Below are 27647 nucleotides of genomic sequence, written 5' to 3'. Positions count from 1 at the left end.
AGCACAGCAATACACACACATACACACACACACACACACACACACTCTCTCTCTCTCACTCTCACTCTTAAATGTTTCTTCCATCAGAGGTTTAGACAACTACAGAGCCCTATTTTTTCCTCTATTCTGATAAATGCTGTTTTGGACACTAGAATTTAAGGATATTTAGTCTGGAGACTAACAAACAATGTTCACAGTAATAACAACTCCCTTAAGATCAAAAGAGCTAATTTTCCATTTCCTGTCTATTCCCTGACCCGTACACATAGTTTAAAAAAATTAGCACCTGGCTGACCAATTATACTGAAGTTGGGGGGGGGGGGGGGTTAGGATTGGGGGAGGGGTGTGGCGCGAGGGGAAGGAGGCCAGAGGGAGGACCACAGGACAACAGACAGGAAAAGGTGGAACCTTTTTAAAATATGTCAAACCATGTGTTTAAAGTCACTGCAGCAGAAAGGGCTTGAGAGAGCGATCACATGTCTCTTCCACACAGAGCAAAGCAGCAGCCCGGGTCCGAGAGCTTCCCTGCCATACTAATTATCCACAATGTGAATTCTGAAAAGAGCTTTCCAACATCAAAGTTAACAACCATCTCGGAAAGTGAGGCGGGCTTTCTCTTTCCCTTTGCAGCCCACCCCGTTTAAACAATAGTAATATGAATGAGATAATGACCGTGCTTGTTTCAGCAGTCTGACTTTTATTGGCATGAAATTGGTACAATATTATCAAGACCGATTCGCAAATGATGACGGTGTCATGATGCAAACATCAGAGGACACTTCAGCAGACGCAGAATCACAAAGCCACCAGCCCCGCACTCTCTTTCTGTTTGTGATAACAGGAAGAAAAAGAAGGCAACACAAAACAATGTCACAAATAAGCAAAGAGAGGTTTTCATCTATGTTCCAGCCTATAATGCCGTCCTGACAACTCACGCCTGCTTACTTCGCTGCTAATATCCGAAGACACAATTGAAAGCAAGAGTGAATTAAAAAGGAGTTAGACTGCACGGGTCCTCTCAAATCTCTAAAAAAGAAAACCGCCTTTGATGGAGAGAGGAGGGAGGGGGGAGAAAAAAAAAAAAAACAGTAAACAAGTTGGATCATCTTATTTTGCCCTCCAGAAAATGTCTGCTCAGGAGTGGATCCCTAGTTGAAAAGTTTAACCCAGCAAAAGCATTGCTTTTTTTTCTCTGGACACTTACAGAGAAAATGAGGAGTTTGACGGAGTGAGCTCGCACTGTCTGCCTTTGGATTTCCGTCTTCTTGCTGTAGATGGGTTCTGGCTGTTTCTGTGAAGCGGGGGTTTGCCGAGTGGTAAAAAAGATGTTTGAATAAACAGGAAGTGCTGTGCGGCTGAAGCACACTGGAGGAGAGAACACACTGGAACACTGCCCTTTGTAGGCAACCTCAGGGACGCTTGCCTCCACAGTAGCTGGCTGAGCTCTCACTAAATGACAAAGAAACCACAAGAATTCCTCAAGTAATTCTTCACTTTCAAAGTTGAAAGATCAGTTGAAGCTTGCAGGTAATTTTCAAAGTTGCATTTAGCACTTAAAGAAATCTACGAATGCTACCCATTTCTAGATCACTCCAGCTCTGAAGCAGCGATACACCATCAGAAGTGTGCCCTGGCTAGACCAGACCAAACCGTAGCCAGACACCACTCACTCACGCAGACCAACACACAGCGGCGGGGTTTCCAGAAACCTGCTCTGGAGATATTTTTATGGAGACATTTACATAGGATGCTTTCTTTTTAAAAAGAAAGGCAGGGAAAGAAAAAAGAAAGGAAGGAAGAAAGGAAGGAAGGAGAGAAGGAAGGAAGGAAAATCGGATTCTGGGGACTTCAGAGGATTTTGTTACATATATTTTTAAAAGACCCTCTCATCCCACATTCCAGGGATATGCCCTTGATCTTGCTTTTGCTGCTTTTCTTTCCCTGCAGTCAACCAAACTACCTGTTTATCTCAAGATGCCTGGCTTGCCTACTTGAACACTCCTTAACCCGCCCCAAACTAATTATCAAAGTCCTGTCTTCCGTCACCGGAGGAACTTGACAGATATTGTAAAGAAAAGTAAACTGCAGAAGGCAGAGCAAGTCAGCTTGAAAAATAGGATGAAGAGCTGAACAGCCATGTTCAATAAAAAAACAGAAAAAGGGAGGGGAAAAGGAAGAAGAAAAGGATTCCTCCTGAAAATGTATTGCTGTTGTGGCAATGTTCTTCTGCCACGGAAGCAACTGATTTGTTATTTAGTGTGGAATGCTGGACTGTCTGTCATCCAGGTGCTAATACTCGGCTAAAATAACTCATTGGGAACTGTCAGTGGGATGTTTACATAGGCCCCAATCTTTTCTTCATAGAAGGAAATTTTTCACTGGAATTCATCTTCTTTTGATCTCACATTCAAAGCAACGGCAGCTTGATAGACATTCAAGTCTGAAAGCAAATCCAGACGCTGAAGATAAACCGCCAGAATATGACAGGCAGAAGCATCTAAAGCTTATAAAAATGAAGAGAACAGCATGTCGCCTGAGTATTACAATAGCAGAAATCAAGAGACATATTAGGTGGAACTGATCAGCCACAAAAACAGTTCAAAAGGCAGATCATAGAAACAGAGGACTAGGGTAGGGGGAAATGGGGGACGATCTGGTTTACTGCCTCTCCTCCTCTCTGGGCCCCGTGGTGTGTCTGCTCTGGCCTTTCGGCTTTCAGGAGGCGTGGAGTATCTGATTGAAATATTCTTCTCTAACTTGGCTGATACAGTGGTAAATACTGCAAATGATCTCCTAGCAATCCATCCTGAAAGGAGGGGGGAAAGGCAGGCTCTTACCTTGCTCAGCGTCCAGCATGCTGCATTTAATAGCCGCCCTGGCATCTGATCTGTAATGCAGCATAGAATTGTGCACAGCCTGGGCGCCATGCAAGTAGGCGGTCAGCAAATCCATCTCTCAACAGAAGAGCTCCAAGGAGTTGGAGATGGGACTGGAGAGCACTAAGCTGCCAGTTCCCTAAACTAGCTAGTTAGTGAATGGACTCAAATGATCCTGTCTCAATCAAACAAATATATATATATATATATATAGAGAGAGAGAGAGAGAGGAGTAGCCTGTCCTTCTGATATATTCTGTCCTTCTGATATGGAACTGCTCATACAGCAGATACAGAACTGACTTTTTTGTACTTTTTAAATCAACTCGGGCAATTCCATAAAAGAATTACCGTAAGAACTTTCTTAGAAGCACACAATTATTTCTTTTAAAAATAAGTCTCTTATTTTAATTAAAGCCCGCGCAAATAATGAAAAAATGATTCTCCCAACAATTTTATACTTACAGCTGTTTGTTAACAAACACTAAATGTAAACAAGGCAGTATGAGGTTAAAGGTCAAGAGAATCCCACATTCTAATTTAGCCCGTGGTTGCTCCTAATTGCAAATGCCTGGTGGGACTGCAGAGCCAGGTCTTCTTTTGCCACACCCAGGATTTTTGAAATTAGCCCCTCCCTCTCTTTTGCATAATAAGATCACAGTAAATTGTGAATTTTAAAATGTACTAGCCAATTTAGAAAGCTGTAATCAGTTTAGGGCTTGCTTCCTGCAAACAAGATTCCTGAGTAACTAAGTTACACTCCTAAAAAACAAAACAAAAACCCTACTGCATCCTTAGAATGTGTTTTAAGTCACCTTCTGTCATACCAATAGAGCTATCTGATGTGCTAAAGCTGCTTATTTATCTTTAAACTTTACTTCTTCAATGTGTTAAAATTGCCACTATTCCTCCCCAAGCTTAAAAACAGAAGTTGCTTTTAATACTTACTCCAAAAATCTTTCAACTAAATATTCCATATTGCTGTAATTGTTACATTTACCCAAAGCAGAGAGCCTTAGCATGTGAAAGAGAAATGCAAATTCCCTTACATGTTATCAAATGTTCTTCCTCTACAAAGAATGCTCTCACCACTGCTGAGAGGGAAGCAGCAGCAACCCTCCAGTTCTCAGGGTCATTAGAAGTCTTTTTTAAAAATCTGCCATCTATAAAGACCTTCATTAGTATAATTAAATGACTATTAGATTTTTTTGATATAAACAACTTTTGATATGTCATTTAAAAACCTCATAATGATATTATTTAAGAGCTACAATTTTTAAAAGAGAAATTGAAATGCTCAGGGCCATGCATAGTAGCCAAGCTCTAGGCCGCCTCCTCTCTCTCTCCTTTTCAGACTTCTCCTGGACTTGAATGTCACCATAGACCTTGAATCCTTGAATGTGAAATGGCTTCAGGCTAATTGCTCTAATTGCTTGAAGATGTGCAGGCAGGTGAAACCTGATCCCCGTGGCCATTGTAGAGACCAAGAACAACACTGGAATGTTTACACAGTGGTTTGATTTTAATAGACAGAAGGGCTGAGTTTAAGACAGCAAAAACACAGCTAATAGGTGACCCCTTAATGTAGTCCTCCTTTAAAAAAAAATAAAAAGAGAGAGAGACACACACACAACAAAATACAATTTCATGTTCTAAAAGGCAGTGTCCTAAATGCCAAGGTTATTTGCTTGACTCTTGGAGTGAGTACACGTTACGTTGCACCTGACATTTACACCCGAAACTCTACCCCGAATACATTTTTTTTTAACCTTAAAACAAAAAAGCACTTTATATGTCAGTCACCTTACAAACAGATTATGACTGTATGGTATTTCCAAGTAAGTGCACTCATTTAAATTTTAAATTGAATATTTTTCACTATCAAGATACTCTTCGTCCCTTAAAGGGGAAGCCTGTATCTTCCTACGTATTCCCTTGCTTCTTCTGCGCCCTTCTCCCTCCATTTATGGAATTTCTGACCCTTGTACATCACTTGATTGCAGTTAAAGTTGAGCCCAATCCCTCTCACATTGGGGCTTTGGACAAACATGCATCCTTTCGGCGCCTCTTTCCTTTGTTACTTATGTGGGGCTGTGGTTGCTTCTCATCTGCTGGGGTTCAGGCAGCCAGGGGAGTGGCTGACACAGTTATTCAATGACAGTGGCCATTCTCCCTGGGCATTTTAATGAATTGAGATGGATACAGAGGTTTGACAATGGCTCCCCAGAGCCCTTTCTTAACAGAGCACAAATGTAACCAAAGCTGTACAGGAAATATACAACAGCAAGACCAAGATAAAAATACAGCAGCACCTACAAGGTGTCACGAACAAAAGGAAACCCACAAAGGTTAGGGGAAGGCTTAGACAGGTGTTGAGATACAGATATGTGTACATGTACATATAGACATATGTGTATACTGCAAGGATCTGAATGTATAGGAATATTTCATATATAGTCAAGGAAGCACTACGAAATGGGGATAAAATGATTAAACAGTACTATAGATGGAAACAATGCCACAAAACAATGAAAGTACTTTTAGGGTAAGCTGGGCAATTAAAAGCAATCGGTATAACCTGTAAAGGAGAACAGAGAAGCAGGTAACACTTCACACAGTTGGGACCATCGGTTGCTCTGCTCAACTATGCTGTATATTAACTTCTGATGATGAAATACAAAATGCAGAAGAAAAAGAGGGGAAAGTTCTTTTAAAGCTATGAAACATTTTGAGTTACATAAGCTAAGCAACAGATATAGGAGCTTCCATTGCCTGGACTGTTTGTCCCCAAACACAGAGAGAAAAAATAATGAAACAAAAATAACTACATAGAACATCCTTTGGAATTACAGCCTCCTTGCATTTATGGACACTCATACCTTGTTCTAAATGTTACCATCCCCTATTAAGAAGTAATGCCTCCCCTTCCTTAAAAGGAGGAGGGGACAAGTATCCATTTTCCATTTAAAGATTAAGTATAAACTAGTCCAAGCCAGTGAGAGGAACCCTAAGGGGAAAAGTAAACAGGCCCCACCCCCACCCCTCAAATAGCTCCCATTTGAAAGCTCTATGCAGCAAGTGCCTGGTACCAAGGGCTGCCCTGTTCACTGGAGGGTCAGCAAAGCTATGCTAAACTGACAGGTTCAGTTTACAGCAGGCCAGAACTTTGTTTGGATATACTGGCCTTGCTCACCGCCAGCTTAACAACAGATGGCTAGAAAACTTTCATCATGCTGCACAGGACTGCACTGCAAACAATCCAGAAAACTGTGAAAAGTTTAACTCCCTCTGAACCGATGTGCCAAACCCCGGCCTGTCCAGGGCCGGGGCACAGCACAGGAACACCGGGACTCTGGAATTGATGGTTAACACAAAGAGCACTTGCTACCAGCCCCAGTCAACTCAGGGCACCTTGCATACTCCAGAGCAACAGCAACCTACCTATCTTGATTTTAACTGTTGAAAACTCAGACCTTATAAGGAGTTGCATCACTGTACCTTCTTTTTTATTTTCCCAAAAAGTACCGTCAGACTTCCCTCCCATCAGAGGAAAAAAATCTTCCTGCAGACAGTGCCCAAGCTCTCCTCCTACTTTCCTTCGCCTCACTCTGGAAATCGGGAGGACAAGACCAGAGAAGTCTCACTCTGACACCTAGATTTAAATATGATTTATCCAAATCTGTATATAATTTAAATATTCATTAAATCGATTCAATCACATAAACCCTAATATCGCCTAATGCGCTGAGACGGGTTATAAATGCACCTTCAAAGGTTTAATTCAATTGGCAATCGGAGAAGTCTTATCACCAGAAATGTGTTATTTTCATATTCAAGAAATGAACAAATGTGTTTTCCACAAATGTATTTTAGAAGCTACCCTTTCCTGTTATTGAAAGAAAATTGTGTTTATTACTCCTTTAGCATAGTGTAAACTCATAAACGTCAACAGAGAGTACAAGGAAAACTGTCAACTAAATATTGTTTCCTTCATGAGCTGTTCTTCCAAGTCAATTACGCCTTTCAACTTCTGGGGCATTGTATGATAAACTGGCAGTAAAAATCATTCACATTAATATACCATGGTGCCTTGCCTGCAAAAGGTAATTAAAGAAGTAAATGACTCATAAGAATAGACATATTAGCTGCAAAATGAAAGGCAACTGAGCTGCCACATAAAAATATGTACCATTAAGATACTGCATTTTCATATTCCTGTAATCAGCTTCAGTAGACTAATGCTTATTTAATCCAGTTCTGTGCTAAGTCCATCAACAACTGTTTTTTGCTGTTTTCCCCTTGACTGAATATTATGAGAGCAGGTTTGGAATAAATACTGCAATGAGATTTTTGCATACTCAATTGAAGAACAGGTTTTTACATTTTAAAATCTATTTTTCTTTCTCTGAGAAATACAACATGAAAAAAATTATGGGTGGAAAAAGTATATATATTGTGAGCTCGACATGTCTCTTCAAATGGCAGAACATTTCAGGGAAATAATATTTGTCTCCATAGTCCCAATTTCTGACCCATAAAACGATTTTCAGCACAGGGGGGAGGGGTCATGCCTCTACTTGCCAGATCTCTGCTGTCTTTGTGTAGTTCTCCCTTTTGTTAAGTATGTCTTCCATTATTAGCATTAGCAGGATGAAGGCAATTTATCCTTTGGCAGGAATGGAAAGAGAAAACAAGGAATGAAGAGGAGTTGGCAGGTGGGGTGGTTAGGGAAGATCTCAGACTTGCCAGGTAGCCTCTAAGTCTTTTCCTTCCTTAGTCTCCTGCCTGAATAGAACCCCCTCACAGAGAAGGGAACTGACCCTCCAAATTTAACTGTTGCTTTCCATTCTCTGGCTTTCAAACTGACATGTACATTTCTTCTTCATATCTCTGTATTTCAGTATTCACTGGCCAGTCCAGCCAAACCACATTGAAACACCCATCCAAGCAATCTGATATTTCTCAAAACACTCACTTCTACTTCTTTTTTTTTTCAAAATTTATTTTTATTTATTTATGCATAGAAGAACTGTGGTGTAGGCCAGAGCTGTGGCGGTAGAATGGGGGGTTTGGGGGGGGGGGGTGAGAGGATTCACCAGAGACAGTGGGGAGCAGTACAGGCAGATCTACTGAAATACACTGCTGAGGGGAGCAGTGGGCAAGAAGGAGAGGTCTGCTGCACCATATGTGGGTAGCTCCCTGGCCAGGGATCGAACTCATGCCGAGGTGGCTGGCGATAGCTTGATAGTGGTAAGACTTCAACCCCTTCGTCACCTGGGAGGCCCCAACCACTCATTTCTGAACCTGCATCTATCTGCACAATGAGACGAGACCACCATTTGCACTAGTAATATTTCCGGAAACACAAAGACATGGGAGCATCACGTTTTCTGGAGGATGGAGAAATGCCTGTTCTTGTTGTAGAAATTAAGGCTCTTTGTTGATGACGGATGTGGGTCCAAGGCTTTGCCAATTTAGTTTAGGAGTTTCCCCTTTCAAAACTCTTGTAATTCCTCCAATGTTTGATGCCAGCAATGAAAATCAGTCTATAAAATAGTAGGATATCTGTGTCCTATCATGCTTGCCAGCAACTCATCCACCTTTGGTAATATCTGCTTGCATCTGTCCAGAGAGTGTCACTCACCTATCCAAAAATCCAAGAGACGCTTGACATTTTTGAAGCTCATAAGCTTTCAACAAAGTTCAAGTTCTAGATTTCTGTCCGACCTTTCTCTTCTTCTCTCCTACTGCAGGAACAGAAAGCTCTTTGGCTTTAAAGCTGATGAGCAGTCAGCTCAACCCTGAAGGACTGTCCAGGAAGTGAGGAAGGCCCCACAAGGAACTCTGGCTGTTTATTTATCTTTTAATAGTCCTCTGAACTGCAGAGAACCTCCCAGATTTAAGCTAGATCCTTCCTTGTAATCTATTATTGCCTCTACATTTGCACAGACACCGCTCGGAACCACAATTAATGAGCTCCAGTCCTCTTTTTAATTAAAGAACAAAGGTTCCTGTGAGCACAGAATGGGGATGCTGTCTGGAGAACACACGTGGAAAGGGAAGTGAAAGGTTCTAATTTCTTCAAAATGGGATTTTTAATATTTAGGAACATAATGGGATGGGGGAAATCAGAGCGTTTCAAGCATCCTTTACAAATAAGGCTTTACAAAATATTGTTAGCTGCTAATAGTACATCATTATCAAAAATGGAAAGTTATGAATACCATGCATGTAACCTCTGTAGTCATGTGAATTAACCTATATGTATGAATACAATGATACATGAATTAGTTTTTAAAAGTACATTAGAAAAAATGAAAGGCCCTCCTCAGGAAAAGAAAGGGGAGAAGGCAGCTCCTCTGAGACTGTTATTCCTCAGACTTCAGCAGATTAGGATTCTAACGTGTAATTACGAAAGATAACCCCAGTTTTCATAGTAATTAGGGGCTGTGGGAAATAGGATACTATCTCTCAAAAGTGTTACAAATATACCACACTTCTAAATAACCTGCTATGCTTGGAAAGTATACTCACTACCAAGGGCAAAGCCACTGTGCAGTGCGAGAACAGTAAATGACAGACTGGCGTTCAAGTCCATTAGCTGCTATGTGATAGGAGCACATTCACTAGCATGCGACCTGTGAAAATCTTAGATCTCTTTAAATCTTTGAATTGGATTACTGAATTAATTCTTAAGAACTGCAATCCTTCAAGCAAGTTAAATTACCCTCATTAACAGTGGAAAAACTGCCTCTGCAATAAGTTAAAAAAAAGATATTTATTAACTATAATCACTTTCACATACTTCACCTAGAAACATGATAAACTGATGCCAACAACTTTGAAAATTGTGGCATCCTGATTTCGTATGTCTTGGTTAAAATTAAAATGATAGCATTTTGCGAGGGGGGTTGAAAATTTTTTTTCATGTCGACAGGAAATAGTCTACTATTATGAGCCTCAGATAAAAAGTGAACAGCCCATTTTTCAGGAGAGGAGACTGGGGAGTGCACAGCTATTGAGCCAATTGTCTAAGTTCTCCCTGCTAAGTAGGGGCAGAGCAGTGCATCCAGGCCCTGGTTCCAGGTTCACACTGCAGGAATTAAATCAGCAACAGACTTCCGAGAATGCCACCATAACGCAACACAGTGTAACTCTAAATCACACTCAATGAATTAAAAGGCAGGCAAAATAAATGAAAAGATAGTAACGTAGCTCCAAGTAGAGAAATGATCTCTCCTAATAAATACAACTGAAACTGCCTCGGTTCTACCATCGCCACATTTGCTGTTAAGCTTAACCTGCCTAGAGAATTCACCAAATATGTCTTTTCACAGTGATAACAGAAAAGAAATGCAAATTGATCTACTCTTCCCTTGTTGCTCCCTAAAATGGTCTCATTGGATATATGCTAACAGCTTGACCGATTTTGAACAAGTTTTGGTACTTGAGAACAAATATGCTTTCAAAGCCCAAGTCACCGCCATTCCTTGGCTGCAGGGAGGGATGTTACTGTTTTGGTTCTATTACTTCCCGGCAAGAGTTGGGACAGCAGAAAACTACACCAGAGGAAGGGGGTGGGCAGAGGCAAGCCACTCCTGCATTTATTGAAACAGAGTGTTTTTATGTCATGTTTTAAGGACTAGGAATGGTGAACAAATAGAAGTTGCTTTCTAGAACTTTATAGCAACTGATAGTTCTAGACAGCTATAATAAAATGTTAACTGGCGTTCATATAAAAACCCAGAGGCACTGCAAGGCTCTGAAGTGCCCTCTGCATTATCAGAAAATAAGTAAATAAATTGTACTCAGAAGTTGTATTGAAATGCATTTATTTGAATCTAAGGATTTGAAATGAGGTGGTCTTTAATACAGGATGATAAAAATCAATTAAATACTATCTCCAGTAACCTCATAATCTACTGTAACCTTTTTGAAAATAATTTCCAAAAACCAGTTGTTAAGATGAGCTTTTCAATCCCACGTCAGATTGACAGAGCTGTGGAACAGTCTAATAAAGATGAAAGACAGCTTTTATCACCCTCAGTGTATGTGAGAGGCATTTGCATTCACTGACCTTCCATCTTCCAAAGACCTTTCAAGGGTGAGAATGATCATACCCATTTTGCAGAGGGGGTAAAACGGTTCAGAGAGGTTGATTAACTTGCCCAAGGACTACTTGGAGATGAAGGTGAAGCTCGGGAAAAACTCAGAGAGAGGAGCTCTCTGAGGCATGAGATTTGGAGTACTAAATTAACAAATGAAATATTTGTAGAGAACTATAACCCAAATATCAAGACAGGCATTGACTTAGGGCAACTTATCACATACCTCCTACCCAGTGGCTTCATATGTTTTGAAGAACAATATGAAAATTGATCCCCTTTGACTTTATCATCTGTCGAGCCTCGTCTCTCTCTCTTTTAAGACCTGCCTGCCGTCAGTCAATTGGGTGCTTTTCACATAATAAGTGCTTTAGTAGTGACCTTATGATTAACTTGGCTCATTACTCTAAAAACCTTTTAAAGAAAATGTTAAATTTCACCTTTCCAAGTATCAGTACCATTCCTTCTACTTACACAGTAATTAAACACATACTATTTGATGGCTATTCTGTATCAAGAACATTCTAGGCATTGGGCCTATGAGGAACCCACCCTGATGCCTTCAGTCTATCTGGAAATAGACAAATACTGGCAATTGATAAATCCAGAAATAGTTACTATAAAAGAAGCCATAATAAAAGAACACTTTCATGCATGCATCCTTTCTAACCTATACAAAATAAGTTCATCAAGAAACTTGCCTATGAAGAAGTGCTGTTTAAGATGAAACTTAGGGGCCTCCCTGGTGGTGCAAGGCGTTAAGATGCAGTACTATGAAGCTATCCTTAGCCACTGCAGCACGAGTTTGATCCCCGGGCCAAGGAGATAACCCACATGGCACAGCAGACCTCTCCTGACTCGCCCGCTACCTTCAGCAGTGTATTTCAGTACATCGGCCTGTTCTGCTCCCTACTCTGTCTCTGGTGAATCCTCTCAACCCCTGCATCTCTGGCCTGAACCCCAGATCTTGTATACATTAATAAATATTAAAAAAAAAATAAGATGGAAGCTGAAAGTAGAGAAGCCAAGGAGAAGAGAAGGTTCAGGGAGATGGACCAAAATGCTGAGAAGAAATGACAGATTGAAATAATGCTGAAAGAAGAGATGAACTTACTGAGTAATTAGTGATAAATAATTGTTCTGTTCATTGGTATTATGTCTACTTCATTCTTTTTCAATTCGTTTAAAGCAACCAGAAATATACAATAGAAATGTTTTTAATTTATATGTTTTTAATTAAGAAATGTTTTATTAGAAATGCCCTAATAAATATAAAATGTATTTTGTTGGCCAAAAAACTCTAAAAACATAAACTGATGCAACTACTAATAAAAAACAAATATCTTAGAATTGACCCTTACTTCCCTCTGATTTTACTTTTAATTTTTTTTTTAAAGATTTATTTATTTATACAAGAACTGGGGTATAGGCCAGATTCGCGGGAGGGTGAGAGGATTCACCAGAGACAGAGTGGGGAACAGAACAGGCAGAATGACGAAATACACTGCTGAGGGGAGCAGCGGGTGAGACAGGAGAGGTCTGCTTCACCATGTGGGACCCTGGCCGGCCGGCCGGGATAGAACTGGCACTGCAGAGGCTGTGGGCAGCTTCTCAGCGCTGCACTCAACCGCCTGTGCCACAAGGGGAGGCCCTAATTTTTTTAAATTATATTAATTATTAAAGTCATAATGGTTTACGGCACTCTATATGATTTGGAGGTATAGGTGCACACCTTTTGACATGTATGTTTTTACCTTTTTTAATGCTCTGATTCATGGTGGTGTCAAAATTCTAGGATGAGTCTCTGACATGGACACGTTACCAGACATTCAGTCAAGCACCAATCAAGGTGTTGATGTGAAGGGATACTGCAGCTGTAATTAAGGTCCCGCATCAGTTACCTTAAAAGAGAGAGATTATCTGAATGGACCTGAAAAACTCACATGAGTCTTTCACAGTGGGATTTAAAGATCAGCAAGAGAGGAAGGCAGATATTGGAAGCATAAGACTGATCTGATGAGCCATTGCTGGTTTCTATATGGAGAAGGTCACATTACAAGAAATGTGGGTGAGCTCTAGAAGCTTAGGGTGGCCCCTGGGTGATAGCCAGCAAGGAAACAGGGATCTCAGAACTACAGTGACAATGAGCTAAATTCTGCCAAAATCTGGATGAACTTAGAAATAGATTATTCCCTAAGCCCTCCAGACAAGCCCTTGGTTCACCTAACACCTTATGACCAGAGACCCCAGCACCTCTGCTCCTAGTTTTCTGACCAGCACAACAACATGGGCTAACATACCCATTTTAAGCTACTGAGTTTGTGGCAATTCAGTATTCAAGCAATAGAAAACATAAACAAAAGATGAAATAATAATACTGCCTGTGTCTAAAGTTTATGGAAGAGTTTCTCTTACTCAATAAGAAAGAACTTGAATGGCAGAGGGAAGAAGAGATGGGGGTGCAGTGAGAGAGACAGGGGAGGAGACAAGGGAAAGAGTGAACTTGCATTCTTGTCCCACATGGACCTACTTGGCAACCAGGACAGGCCACTCACTTCTCTTCAGGTCTGACTTTTCCCACCTCTAAAGAGGAGATGATAACAATGGGTATTGGAGAGGAGCATGTTAGGAGAAGACATTGGTGAAAAGTCTTTGAAAGCTGTAGCATACAATCCAGCTAATGTTTGTTGGTACAGCTTTTTTCCTGAACCACACTGATCTTGTATTTTGAGTTCCTTTTTCGGATTATTCCAATTACCTTTTCTAATACTGAACACTAGACAAATACAGAGCCACCCTTGACTGGAGAAGAAAAGGCTCACCCCCAAGCATCACACAGCACCCTGGCAGTCCATGCTAAGGCATGCAGAAATCCTGGGAGAAAACAGGTCAGCATGTCTCCCCGGTCAGAGAAACCATGTCTTCCATCTTCCTTCTCCCATTTGTTTCACAGTTCACTGTGAGTCGGAACCTAATGATTGGGGTTCGAATCCTAGCTCTACAGTGACCTTCATTTAATCACTTTGTACTGCAGTTTTCTTAGGTGCAAAGTGCAAGTGCTGTCCTGAGGAGTAAGGGAATTAAATACATCATGTGCTACTTCAGACAGTGTCTGACCCTCAGTAAGCACCATCTAAGTGCTGCTGTTTCTGCTATTGCTATGGGTTTTATTATCATCGTAATCACTACTACTACCACCACTACTACGGAGTCTAGAATAGGAGCTGAATTTTTTTTTTGCAGAAAGTCTGTTCTCTCCCCAAGGGGATTTGGAAGAATTTGGAAGATGGCCTCAGTAAATATGTAGAAATATAACTATAATAAGAATTTTACCACTAATGCCTTTTCATGGTGCACTATAAAACCCATCTATCTAATCTCTGAGGGAAAATCGAGAAAACCCCTCCACAGTCATGATTTTGCCACATAATTTTACATTTGCTCAAAGGGAAAAAAAGACTATAAAGGTCTAAAACCGTGATTTACTGATTTTTAACAAGTAGTTTGGGTAAAGCCAGAAAAGAGGATTCCCCTGCTGAAAGAGCAAGGGGAGGCAAACACTTTCAGCCAGGAGCCAGGGTCGCGAGCAGCAAGGAAAAGAAGGCAAACAAAACCAAACAAAGGGTGACTCCATATCCAGTGCCCAGACTTCTTTCTTATCCATGCTGGTTTACTTATTAAACTCCTTGTGGCCCTTTGACTAGGGCTACAAGGAGAGAAGTGAGGTCAACTCTCTCCAAACTTATAGCCTGGCAGGCAAGGCAGCCCAATAAACAGGCACTGGGTGCAGGGCAGGGAGGACTGAGAAGGGCTTGCAAATGCCTAGGGCTGGGGGTGCAGAGACAGCTGAGCAAGAGCAATGAGGGGTTCTTTACACCTGAGCCACCAAGGATGGCCACTAGTTGGTCAGATGAGGTGGGTGCACAGAGAGGTGGGCAAGGGTGGCTCTGGGCAGAGGGTAGAAATACACAAGTGATCACACAGAGGGCTGGTGAACTGATGGGAGGGGCCAGAATGTCAAGAAGGAGCTGGATGGATCAGAAGAGAGGCTAAGCAGTGCAGTCACATGCAGAAGTTTGGACCTGTGTGTTTTTTAATTTACCAAGGAGGAAATTGACTTTTTGGATGTAGGAGGTATATGTTACTCTGAATTTTAACACATAAATTCATACAATCACCACTATGATCACCTATAGAACAATTCCATCACCTCCAGACTCTCTTACCCTCTCCATTCATAGTCCTACCCCCCTCCATCCCTAACCTCTGACCACCACTAATATATCCTACATCACTGAGTCTTTGTCTTTTCAAGACTGTCATATAACTGGAATCATACTGTAAGTCATCTTTTGAGTTGGGCTCCTTTTATTTCATTTTTTTAACATTCAATTTTTATTTATTTATGTGTAGAAGAACTGGGGTGTAGGCCAGAGTTGTGGGTGGGGGGGTGAGAGAATTCACCAGAGACAGGGTGGGGAGCAGAACTGGCTAATTACTGAGACACACCACTGAGAGCTGCAGTGGGTGAGACAGGAAAGGTCTAATGCGCCATGTGGGTCAGCTCCCAGGCCAGGGATCCAATTCAGGTCTCAGTGGCTGGCAATAGCTTGATAGCACTGAGACTTAACCCTTGTGCCACCAGGGACAATTGATATAGTATCTCTGAGAGCGTTCTAAGTTGCTGGGCATATGAATAGCTCATCTCTTACTATTGCAAAGTATTATTCTACTGTATGGAGGTATCATAGTTATCCATTTACCCACTAAGTGCATTTATGTGTTGCCCCAAAATGGGGTTACTATAAATAAGGCTCTACAAACATTCATATATAGGTTCATCTGCCGTGTGTCTTCATTCCCCTGAAATAAATACCCAGGTGTGTGAGCACTGGGCTGTATATTTAATTTTTTAAGAAGTTGATCAATTCTCTTCCTGAGTGACTTCCATTTTGCATTCCCATCAGAAATGCCTGAGAGTTCCTTTGTTTCAAATCCTTGGTAACACTTCATTCGTATTGCCGTGTTTGGTGTTTGTTTGTTTTTTAACCATTTAACCATTTAAATGGTCTTTCCCCCCTCACCATGGATGTAACTTGTATTCTCCTAATGCCTAGTAATGTTGAACAACTTTTCACATGTTTATTTGCTTTCTGGTCATTCCTTTAGAGAAGTTTCTGTTCAAGTCTTTTGCCTAGCTTTTAATGTTTTCCTATAGTAAATTTGAGGGTTCTTTATGTTTACACACAAGTCCTTTTTTGAAAATGTGATTTTAAAAATATTTTCCCTAGTTGGTAGCTTGTCTTTTATATGTTTGAATTTAGGACATTCCTTTACACCATATGAGGAAGGAAAGACTGGAGGGATTTGGGGGTAGGAACAACTTAATGAGAAATGAAAAATGTGGCCTGGAAGCCATGGATGAGCCCAGCGTCTTGGGCTGAGAGAAGAGCGTGTTCTCAGGCACACTGGAGCTTGCACACAGCAGTCCAGTCAAGGGGATGCTTTTAATGCTGTGACTAATGATGCCACAGAAAGGTGATGTCTCCCCGTCCTCTGTTTTTAGTGCTACTGAACCATCCCAGGCAATAAATCAAAGAAGCCAGGGTGGCTATTTGTATGGAGAGATAAGGGAAATTAATTTCAATGCCCAACCATAGACCTCCTTATATTAAAAAATGACTTAACAATACTGGCCCTTTACATGAGAATGTCTTGGAAAACCAATACTTGGAAAACACACACACAGAGCTGATTCACCCTCTATATTTTCAAGGGAAATACTGTTGTCTCCTGAGATTGGAAGTCAAGGGGAAGAACCATTTGTAAAATAAAGAGAATAAAATAAAATCCTGATTGAGCAAAAAATGTTCACGAACCGTCAAGAAAACAGGTTTATAATAATAAATTGCATGTAGTCACATTCTTTCAATCCTTACAAAAAGACCTCACTGTATTTTGCAAACCACTCTAATTGTGTCATTTTTACTGAAACTGAAAACCCTGAGTTTAAACTGTGTAAAAATACAAATACTAGAACTGTGAACACGAGCATAGCTAACCACAGTGAGATTTCAAGGTGGAAACATGGCTAGAACACGGAGTTAGTGCCTTGGCTGGCATTCTAAAGGGGCAGACAAAAAGAAGGGGGCTCCCCAGGGGCCACACATCCCCCCACCTCTGCGTGCCAGGTTCTGAACAATGTGAAAGCATCCATCAATGGTCAGCTCCATTCTGCTTGCCGGTGCCCAGCAAGCAAAGCTGCAAATTGCCTAGCCTTCCGTTGAACCGTCCCCCACAAAGTCCTTTCCTCCAGGTTCCAGCTGATCTGGACACTGAACTGTCAATCACTTCCAGAGCAGCAATCATGCCATACCTTTAATGTGAAGAAGTATTACTTTAATCTTGACAATTTATATGAACCAAATTCTGGGTCTGCCTCAAGTTGATACAATTTTCCTACCTAAGTATTTCCTATCTTGCCCCCTTGCTTCCTTATCTTGCCCACAAAGTGGATGGAAGTATCATTTCACAGTGCACATCAGATGGTGACTTTGCAAAGGCTTTCTACTTGGCAGGAACACTTTCTAGTGTTATTCATCTCTGTATACCAGAGAGGCTAAATAAATGTGCTGGTTAAAAAATGAATGACCTTGAGTATGCCAAGGTCAGGAGATTCTTTCAAGATCCTAGTAGCCTTATCTGTATTTATTTTTTAATATATTTTAAAAGATTTATTTATTTATTTATTCATTCGCTCATTCATTTATGCATACAAGAGCTGGGATGCAGGCCAGAGATGGGGGGCGAGAATATTCACCGGAGACAGAGTGGGGAGCAGAACAGGCAGAATGACTGAGTTATACTGTTGAGGTGAGCAGCAGACGAGACAGGAGAGGTCTGCTGCACCACGTGGGTCACCTCCCTGGCTAGGGATCGAACTTGTGCTGCAGTGGCTATGGATAGCTTCATAGTGCTGCGTCTTAACCCCTTGCGCCACCAGGGAGGCCCCTTTTTTTTTAATATTTTAAGAAGAAAAAATAGAAGCATTGTCATCCCAGAAGTAGGAATTAATTTCTGATTATAGGAAAAGGCTCAGACACTATAAAGAAAAACTTGATAGATAAGACCACATTAAAATTGAGTATGGCTAAAACAACATAGCAAAGTCAAAAGAAGGGCTAGGAAAAGATTTGCTTATTATTAACCTAGAAAGAATATCTACTTTTTATGATACATAAGAAACTCTTATAATTCAATGAGGCAATAAATAAATCCAGTATACAATTAGGCAAGCAGTATTAGTGAATATACAATTGCTTCTAAGACACTAAAAAGAATCTCACTTTGGGAGGAAAACTTCGATCTACTTTACATGTTTGCTTGCTTGCTTGTTTGTTTGTTTTTCCATTTATTTCTGAACCATATACCCAAGGATAAGCATAAATTCTTAAACTCCAGGGAAAAGGTGAAGTATATGCAGGTAAAATAATTTAGATGCACCAATGGCTTCTTTCCTTTGATATATATTTATTCCTTATGCAATCGTGAGAACAAATCTCATCTGTTAAATGGGACTGATCATAGTAATGATCTCATTTCAAGTCTACTTGGAAAGAGTGGATATAAAGTGCCAGAAATGATTAAATCTGCCATTTCCCTTTATTATTACAACAGGCACCAAGCCACAGAGAACAAAAATTTTGCCACTGCTAGCCTAATAGGAAGGCAGTAGTAGGTAAAGGACCAGAACTGAAAGGAGAAGGTTATCTATGGACAGTAAGGGGTAAAAGATGAATTACAGAAGTTAAAAAAATGCAATAGTCACTTTTCGGAAGACAGTATTCTAAAGATCAGCCAACATATAAAAAATTACTCAATCTCACTGATCAAAGGGCAATGCAATTATGAGCTAAAAATGTTGGTGAAGACATGGAGCAAATGGAATTCTCATACGTTGCTTGCAAAGAAGTAAAACTGGTACAACCACTTTGGAAAACAAGTAAGCTGATCATAAACATACCTATGACTCAGCAATTCTACTCTAGGTCTATGCCCAAGAAATACAAAATCTATGTAGACATGTAAAAGAAATTACAAAAGCTTTTACTCATAGTAGCTCTAACCTGGAAATAGTCCAAATGTCCTTCAATAGTATAACATATAAAGTGTGGCATAGTCAAACAAAGAAAGTCTTTAGAGCAGTGAAAATGAACTAATTACTGATATCTGAAACATGAAATTAAAACTCTCAAACATAATATGAATGTAAAACATCTGAGAAAAAAGTCCACATTGCATGACTCCAATATAAAGTTCAAATCCAGACTAGAGTAACAAATACTAGCAGTCGGGATAACCATAGTGTTCAGTACTGCAAAGAAGGGGGATAATGCCTGGAAAAGAACAAGATAGGGGCTTCTGGATGCCAAGAATAATATTGTTTTTCTTGGTCTGAGAAGTGATTCCACAGGTGGCATATTCTTTGTGAATATTCACTAAGCTGTGTTATCCTGACTTGTGTATTTTTTCTGTATATATATTACACCTTAATAAAAATACATTAATGAGAAGTAGAGAGCACAAAATTAAAGGACTGGAGGAATAAAGTTCTGTTTCTAGGTTTGAGAGCAGCAGTGTCCCTGGACACCACCCACCAAGGAGGGGGAGTGAGTGAGGATACTAAGATGAGGTTACAAGCCTCAGCCATGACTCCTAAACTTAAGGAGGGGTCCAGATTAGCACATACAAAAAACAAACAAACAAACAAACAAAAACCCCACAAAACAACAACATTGTGTATCATGCACAGAAGACAAGCATGGTAGAGACAGTTTCTATCCTTGGGGAGCTCATAAATGAATAGGAAACAGTTCGAATATGTTTTGAAAAGAAAAGGAATAATAAACCCCAAAATTCAGGAGGAGGGTTGCACAGAACATGCATTGGAGCTTGGGAGAAAACTAAGAGAGGAGCACTGGGCCAATTCTTAGACTAAGTGTGAAGATATCCATGGACACTTATTCCATTCTGCTTTTTAACTTACAAACATGTTGTATACCATATTAATAGCTTCCAAGGTACAATTATTTTTTTCATTTTAACATCTCCAAAATTGGGATGCTTTAAAAGATGTAAGAGATGGCCTCCGTGGTGGCATAAGAGGTTAAATCTCAGCACGATGAAGCTGTCTGCAGCCACTGCAGCAGGAACTGGATCCCTGGCCAGGGAGCTACCCACATGGCGCAGCAGACCTCTCCTGTCTCGCCTGCTGCTCCCCTCTTTCTGTTCCCCACTCTGTCGCTGGTGAATCCTCTCATCCCCTCGCACCTCTGGCCTGTACCCCAGTTCTTGTATGCATAAATAAATAAATCTTTAAAAAAGAGATGAGTATTATAGATTAGTTGACTTGGCTGCATTTTTATATCAGTAGTAGCATATAAAAAAATCTTATAAAAGACTCAAGGAAATGTTAAATTATTTTTTATGTGTCAAGTATTATATTTTAAAAGATACTCAATGTTTTTATAAACTATATTATGCCCTTTAGCAGTCAGATAGTTGAGTATTATTGTGTGTGCCATTAAAAAAACGGACATGGAAGTTCGTACTCTCAGGCATAGGGGATAAATTCAGATGAATTGTGCCTCCATAATTCAGTTCATGACATAAAATCTGCTAAAATAAAAGGTATTAGTGGGACCCTCATTCCACTTTTATCCAGATATGCGATCATTCCCATTGTTCCTCCTGGTTTTTTTTTTTTTTTTGGGCGGGGGTGGGGGGGTGGGGGTTGGAGAGGGTGAGGAGTGGGAGGAGGGAATGCAGTGGGAATTGAAAATCATTTAACTACAAAAACAATCATCAATCATCGGCATTTATAAAATGATTACCAACATTCATAATGCTGTAAATTATTTAGTCCATAAGTGATCCAGATAGCCTAATCACCTTGATACATAATTTTAAAATAATAATTTGGTTCCAAGTAGTCAAAGGTGTCATCTGTTCACAAGCTTTAGGCTGAGCTCCCTAATAGCAGGAAATGGTTTTGTCAAAGCCATGGCAACTGCTCCATGCAGACTCTTGTTTCTCAAGCTATTCTTCCTTCCTTCCCCTTCTACCCACCCAAATTTCCAAAGGAAAGCTACAGAATGGCTCTGGGGTGAGATAAGGGAGAAATCAACAAGTCCTGGGGAGGGTACTATTTGGATGGAGTGGGGACAGCCCAGCAGTGGCAATGCATCTCTATTTTCTTTTAAAGAGCAATTATGATTTAATGTGGTAAAATTATATCATTAAACCTATTCAACTGGAATAAATTCTTCTTCTGATATGCATTTAGAAAGGCAGTTCATATTCTATCCCTAAAATATATCTATTACATTTTTGTGTCTACCCGCCACTTCTCTTTTTACCATGATACTTGAGATAAGTTTCAGACAGTCTGGCAGGAGGAGAAAAAAAATACAACAACCCTGAAACTCGATACTTATCTTACTCATCAAGACCTTTTTGATCTCTGTGAGTGAAAATTAATCCTTAACTATAAGTACATTCTCCAACTTCCCAAAGCACAAATTTCTAACATCTTTTTTACATTCTCTACAAGGACCATTACTTATTATTATTATTAGAGTTTCCCCTCTTTGTTAAAAAAAAATTGCCCTACATTTTAAATTAATGAGTTAAGTTTACACTCAAATGAAGAACTGTCACACGCTTATTTTCCAGTTATGAATCTATCCCAAGCAGATTAGGAGTATGATTTGTAATATAGTTTTCTTCCAGTTCACTGCTGAGAATCTGGCATGGTGGTGTGCTGACTTTGATGCGTTTTTTTTTTTTTTTTTTTTAATCTCCAAGGATATTAGCCCCACCAAAGCCAACTGTGTTGTTTCTATCTTTTTAATTATTTGGGATCTTGAACAGAGAAATGGAAGGCATGACAGGGGCGTGGGCAGTGTCAAGAGGGGCACCAAGTTTTAAAAATTATTGGAAATGTCTCAGCTGTTCTCCTTGCTGGCTAAGAGCAGGGGCTTTGACACTTAACCACACATGGGTTCAAGTCCCTGCTCAGCCCTTTTTTACTGCATACTCCAGGGGCAAGTTATTTAACTTATTCCAGCCTCAGTTTCCTCAACTATCATAGGCGAACACTACTCCCCAAAGGACAAACTTTTGGGGGGGATTAACAAATATATCAAAGTTCTTGCAAGGTACATGCCATGAATGAATGTTTTTAATGCTGTATTTTATCAACTGTTTTTGTCAAGACCCAGGCTCCAACCTATAGAAATTAAATGGTTAGCAACTAGCACATGCATCAGAATTCATAATATTGTAGGAAGGCAGCCCAGTTCAAGGTGGGAACACAGGTGGCAAGAGGACCTTTGTGTGGGTAAACACACACAATAAGCAGATTCTGAATCCTGCTCATCTCTGTCCACCTGCCCAGAGACCCAAATGACACTAAGTTTGTCTCCTTCCACATTTATTTTAAGGGGCTATAAAAATAACCATTTAGAAAGACAAAAAGGAACTTTTCCAGGGCAAAGGACATGGCTGCCACTTAACTGAACAGAAAGACATATATAAAGTCCAATAATTTGAAAAAATAAATTCTCCTCAGTTTATTTTCAATAGAGGAGGGAAGTCTATAAAATCTTTTTTTTTTTTTTTAAACAAAGCTAATGAAATAACGTAAGCACGTTTTGGTTATATCGCGCACAGAAAACTGGCCAGTAGAATTATGACATTTAGACACAGCAGACACCTAGTCAGATTGCCATGCTGAAGGCTGCACTCCGACTGCCCTATTTTACAGATGAGAAACATGAGGTCCACAGAGGTAGGCGGTGACCCAAGAAGAGACTTATTAGTAAAACTGGCCTTAGAGTAGAGGCGCAGATTTCCCAGAAGATTCTTCTAACCTGTGCTGATTCTCAGTTTTTGTCCATTGTGTTACCCTACAGTGAGAGCTCACCCAACTGTTACCTTGAAGCATGCATCCAGTGGCCCTCTAGAAACAAGCCAGCTCTCTACTTCTGCTTCTGACTCCCTATGTCCTTCAAATGGGAAACACCAAACATACCAACTGGCAGTCTTCAACAAACACTTTACCATACCCCAAGTTCTACTTACCCAGTGACTATTTCATTTATCAAAGCACAATGGCTGGGATCTATCACTGACAGGTGAAGAAACCGAGGGGCAGAGAGGCAAAACCACCTCTTACCATCCTCCAGGTCTAGGAAATGGTCAAGGCAGGCTCCTATTATAGGGCTGCAAAGCCCATGAGCCTGTATCTATCACATCTCTGCTGTTTCTCATTCTACTCACATAATTCCAGAGTTCACCTATTTACTTGTCTCCTGCTCTCTTCCCTTGCAGGAAGCTAAGGAATAAGCATGAGTGATGGTGACTGTGGTAGACACAATACCAAGATGGCACCAGTGACCCGTGTCTTTACACTACAGCCTCCCTGGGAGAATGAACAGGACCTGAATGAACATGGTAGAACATCACTTATTTGATTATGTTCTGCTGTTTGGCAAAAGAGATTTTGCAAATGTAATTAAAAGCCCTAATCAGTAGACTGTGAGTTAATCAAGGCAGATTTTTCTCAATGGGCCTGGCCTAATCAGGTGACCCCAGCTTTACCTGAAGACAAACAAGTTGCACACAACAGGTTGTGTGATGTGGAGCAGGCAACAAGGTAGGACAGTAGGGGCCTTTAGAAGTTTGAGGCCCCAATCCAACAACTGCAATGAACAAAATTCTGTGACTTTTGGACATTCAGAGAGCTTAGATGTAAACCCCATTCCTTAGATGAGAGCAAACAGTATTGACACCTTCATCACAACTTGTGAGACCCTGCGTAGAGCCCTGTCAAGCCAGGTCTGAACTTCATAGAACTGCTAGTTAATAAATATATGTTATTTTAAGCTGCTTAGTTTGTGGTGATTTATTACACAGTGACAGAAAACCAACACACATGAAATCTCTCACAGGATATGACAGGGTTCCAGGAGGGGCAGACTGAGCAATGGCCTGAGATCCTTTTGTTGAAGATTCCAGAATGTGTATGTGTGGTGGGGAGGGCAGAGGTTCTGACAGACAAGCCGGCTCCTAAGTGCTAGCTCTGGAATGTCCTAACTCTACAACCTTAAGGAAATAACTCAATTTTCTGAGACCCTTTCCTCATCTGAAAAATGGTTAGGATACCTCACAAAAGAGTATCTAGCTCACAAAGTTGATATAGAAATGAAATGAGGTAATGCACAGGAAGAATTTAAGTCTAGTACCCAGCATGTAATTGCGAGAGCTACATGTTAGCTTTTGCTATTTTTCTGTTCACCTGTTCTCAGTTTACCCATCGGCACAACAAAGAACAGTGGAGTAGAAGGGCTCTGAGCTTCCTTCCTGTTCGGATAGACTGACCAAGTCTTTGCCTAACAATTCAGCTAGTCTGTGGCAAACTTTCCTCCCTTTCCTTTTCCCACCCATGCACCCCGCTGGCATTTCCAAGTCAACTTCTTCTAATCCCCACATGACCTGCTCTAAAACCAGTATGCTGAACTTTGTGACTGAGTGTTTACAATTGTTGTCACTCTTCAGATAAGCATATCCTGCTCTCTGTTTAACAACCAGTTAAAGGCACAGACGTGTACCTGGAAATTGTGGTGCATTTGCTGAAAGCACCTTGAAAACACCTGTGTGCCCCAACCCCCCTCCCCACACATCCCCTGCCATTTTGTTAAGGCCCCTCCAGACCAGAGTATGCTGATGGCATGGGGAGAAATAGCTCGAGTTGGTAGAACACCACCACTGCAAAGTTTCATTTCAGCTCCAATCAATCCTTGAATTAAATGTTCTCAAGGGATTTTTCCAGGTCTGTAACTATTTCCTTCCAGTGATTCCAGCCTGTACACCAGGCACATAAGTCCATCTCAACTTTGCAAGTGAGTTGAAGGCTCTGAACTTTGATCACAGACTACACCACCATCATCTCCACCCACCAAGGTATTAGTATCTTACTTGAAAAGAAAATACTGCATCAGTGTCTTCTAATCCCCTTGGTTAAACAAGGAACGTCAGGAAAGGTACACATCATGGAATTCCCAGCAGTGTATGCTGGCATGCAGGTGTGTCACGTAAGGTAAAGAGGAGGATTCCAGCAAAACAGAAGCAAATCTGCTCCAAGCTCCACTCTAATCAAAGACGATTATTCTAAGAGACAATCCTGCATGATGAGAGAGCACATTTACTTCACAAGTCAGGAATGAGTGACAGTTATTTTTAAATATTGCATGCTTTGCTTTCCAAAGGTATATTTTCAGAAGCACTGAAGTGAACATTAATAAAGAACATACATTTATTGAGTCCTTACTATATACATATGGGACACAGAGCACAAGGCTCTATAACAACTGTGCAGAAATGAGACAACTACAGAAGAGTCACCACAGTCTAGATATCACGCAAGGGGTATTTCCCCATATAATCTACCTTAGAATTGCTTTAAGCCAGGATATATTTAAGGTCACTGTACATAACTCAGAAAAACTTGCTAAAGGACAGCATTTTAGGTATAAGTTCTAAAATCGCAAGATAGGTGTCCATGAAAAGCATGTTTCCTGTGAATATTTTTGCTACTGGTGCTTTTTGTTCTGTCCTCTTTTCACTGTGGACAATACTATAATAGCTGGAAACAAAGAATGTGGCTGTGCAGTCAGACAGGATGGGCTCAGAGCCCAGGCTGACCATTTACTAGCTGTGTGCCCTTGGGCCAGTCACCTTACCTGGATGTAGCTCAGAGCTGCAGCTACTAAAGTGGAGTTAATAGTAAGCTTTTCCTTGGGGATGTGTTCTGAGGTACAAATGAGACAATTCCTGGGAAGAACACAATCTGGCATGGAGCTGCCAGGGAGCATTGGCTACCACAACTCCACTGTGAGGAACTGGAGGGCATATTGTAACAGGCACCAAGAAGTAGATTTTTGTTGTGGTTGGTTTGTTTTATGTTTGTGAGAGAATTAAAAAAAAAAAGAAAGAGTTGTAGTTATTATTTTGGAAAAATACAATTACTCATTTAAAGTAACAAAAGATCTCTTGATTTTACTGGATAATCACTGCATTGTCACACACCTAGCCACAGTGAGTTTAGGTGAGTAATATTCCTTCTGTAAAGCTGAGGAAACTGAGTTCAAGATGCTGATACTGAGGCTGAAACTCAGGTTTGTCTCAGTCCAAAGTCCATGCCGTATTTAATGCAAAAGAAGAAGTGTGCTGAGAAAATGCATAGAAGCTAAGTGGTGCTTGTGTTCAGTATGAAATGCAATCTTGCGCTGAAGCCTCTGACAAAGAACTGTCCAAGAGAAATATAAGTGAGCCACACATGTAATTTAAAAATCATCTATTAGCTGCACATTAAAAAGGTAAAATAAAACCTTTATATTCTATATCAATATTTTTTTAAAGATTTATTTATTTATGCATACAAGAGCTGGGGTACAGGCCAGAGATGCGGGGGGTGAGAGGATTCACCAGAGACAGAGTGGGGAGCAGAACAGGCAGATCAACCGAAGTACACTGCTGAGGGGAGCAGCGAGCGAGTCAGGAGAGGTCTGCTTCACCATGTGGGTTTCTCCCTGGCCGGCCTGGGATGGAACATAAGCTACAGAGGCTGTGGATTGCTTCACAGTGCGGTGCTTAACCCCTTGCGCTACCAGGGAGGCCCTCTATATCAATATTTCTAAAGCACTATCTTATCAGCATAAAATAAAAATAAAATTTTCTATGAAATATTTTACATTTTAAAAGTACTATCTTTAAAATCTGGTGTGCATTTTCCACAATTAGCACCTCTCAATTCAGACGAGTCGTCTTTCAAGTGCTCAATAGCTTCATGGGACTAGAGGCGACCAGACTGGACAACACGGTGCTGGCAACTCTTTGCAAATGATAGCTCATGCTAAACAATAACGAAAGAAATCATTCGTGAAATCATCTAAGTCTTCACCTGGCAGACCTGTGATTTAGGGAAGATTCAAGCCAATTGCCTGATTTTCTCAGCCACAATCTAACATCTATGTGCTTAGCTGCAAAGACCCAATGACAGTCTCACATCTAGTACAGAACTTGCCTTGTCCAGGGCGGCAACCCCTCACAACTCCACATACACGTTCTTGATGTCAGGGAAAACGCATCGTGTGAGACAGAAGTGGAACAGATAAGACAGTCCCGCAGTGCTGGTAACCATAAAGTAAATGGATGATTTTTTCCCCTCTGTGCTTGTGAACGATCAGTGAAAACAAGCCCTTATTTGTAAAAAAAAATAACATGAACTTTTTGGTGAAGCTGGGCACTGTTGGGGTTCTCATTGATTCCTGGCTAATAGCAATTTCTCCTGCATGGGGACACAGCCTAGAGATGAACACTTAATTGCAAGAGGAATCAGGACAATTGCTGAATGACTGAGTGATCTTTGAGAGCAAAGCATTTGAAAGCAAAAGGGGATCAGCTCCGGAAGCAAAAGAAGTTTTTGAAAGACCGTTGAATGAGTAACATCAGGATCTTGCTATCCAAGACTGTGGAAGTGAGAGATGGGTCCTTTCCTTCCCTGCTTGCCTCTTTCCTTCACACAGTTCTCCCACCCCTTTCTC

General features: G+C 40.7%; 1 protein-coding gene across 9 annotated transcripts in view; it reads right to left on the bottom strand.

Annotated features, from left to right (window-relative positions):
• Window positions 1-27647, bottom strand: part of FOXP1 (forkhead box P1) — a gene marked incomplete at both ends in the record, with an annotated part of 232567 nt that overhangs the window by 167882 nt on the left and 37038 nt on the right. The window contains one exon of one of the 9 annotated variants that reach the window (XM_084248321.1): window positions 1205-1382. The exons of the other annotated variants lie outside the window; for them this stretch is intronic. Of the gene's footprint in view, window positions 1-1204; window positions 1383-27647 lie in introns of those variants that run through there. 9 annotated transcript variants of the gene reach the window in all.

Source organism: Talpa europaea (genome assembly GCF_964194135.1).
Source record: "Talpa europaea genome assembly, chromosome: 11".
Lineage (NCBI taxonomy): Eukaryota > Metazoa > Chordata > Mammalia > Eulipotyphla > Talpidae > Talpa > Talpa europaea.
Note: the sequence above shows the minus strand (reverse complement) of the source record. Positions and strands in the feature narration are given on the sequence as shown.